This window comes from Phyllostomus hastatus, unplaced genomic scaffold (genome assembly GCF_019186645.2).
Source record: "Phyllostomus hastatus isolate PE091 unplaced genomic scaffold, TTU_PhHast_1.1 phas_contig_549, whole genome shotgun sequence".
Taxonomy (NCBI): domain Eukaryota; kingdom Metazoa; phylum Chordata; class Mammalia; order Chiroptera; family Phyllostomidae; genus Phyllostomus; species Phyllostomus hastatus.
The window spans coordinates 364,305-365,580 of record NW_025333907.1 but is presented as its reverse complement, the minus strand read 5'-3'; the positions used below and the strand labels follow the sequence as shown (position 1 = coordinate 365,580).

Here is a 1,276-nt window from a genome sequence, read left to right as displayed (position 1 = left end):
TCACTCATATGTGGGATACGAAACAGAAAGCAACAAGAACGAACAAAACAAACTCATAACACAGACAACAGTATAGTGGTTACCAGAGGAAGTGGGGTGGGGGAAGCATGAAGAGAGCTAAGGGGTCAACTATATGGTGACAGAAGAAGACTAGACTCTGGGTGGTGAACATACAGTGGAGTATCAGAAATGTACACTTGAAACTCATATATTGTTGTTAGCCAATGTCTACTCAATACATTAAATTTAAAAATAAAATTTTAAAACGCCTATGGACTTCAGTGCTTGTCAAGTTCAAATATGTCTTGTAATATTTTCTCTTCGGATTCCTATTACACTGACGTTTTAAAACTTTAGGATGTAGCTTTAGTAGCAGCTGTCAGACAGGAAAGATTTCTGCTTTTAAGATTTCTGCTCACTTCTTCATTAATATGAATTATACTCTCCATCTGTTTTCATGCCTTTGTATTACATAATGTTTTCTTTTAATTGAGTATACTGTATTTTGCCATGTATAATGCATCCTTTTTTGCCCAATTTTTGAGGGAAAAATAAGGATGCACATTATAATGGGTAGTACTAATTCTGTATCTGTATACATGTTTTTATTTTAATTTTTTAAAATTTATTTTTAGATAGAGGGGACAGGGGAAAGAGGGAGAGAAGCATCAATGTGTGGTTGCTCCTTGTGCGCCACCTGCTGGGGACCTGGTCTACAACTCAGGCAAGTGCCCTAATTGGGAATCAAATGAGCAACCTTTTGGTTTACAGGCTGGCACTCAATCCACTGAGCCACACCAGCCAGAGATGTATAAATGTTTTTGACCTAATTAAAACAGATACTACACTTGATCTTAGCCAAAAATCCAGGAAGCGATGCATAAATATTTTTAATTCTTTTATTTATGCTTATGCATTAAAAGTATAACTCTAGAAAGCAATAACGATATCCATATGCAAAATAATACCCTGAAATTTGATAATCAGTTTTGTTTCTAAATATAAATAAACTATTGAATTAAAAAATTAAAACAAAAGTTTTTTCCTGAAAGTTAACACCATGGCCTGGTGCCTCAGTTGGTTGGAGCACTGTCCGGTTCACCAACAGGTTGTGGGTTAGATCCCTAGTCGCAGCCGGGGAGGGTATGCAAGGTGACCAACTGATGTTTCTCTTTCGCATCAATGTCCCCTCCTCTCCCTTCCCTTCTCCTCCCCTCTCTCTAAAATCAATAAACATATCCTCCGGTGAAGATTTAAAAATTAAAATAAATTTGAA

At 36.4% G+C, this 1,276-nt stretch overlaps 1 pseudogene; it reads right to left on the bottom strand.

Moving 5' to 3' along the window:
• Positions 1-738: 738 nt before the first annotated feature.
• Positions 739-878, bottom strand: LOC123824213 (annotated as a pseudogene).
• Between the last annotated feature and the right edge of the window lie 398 nt (positions 879-1,276).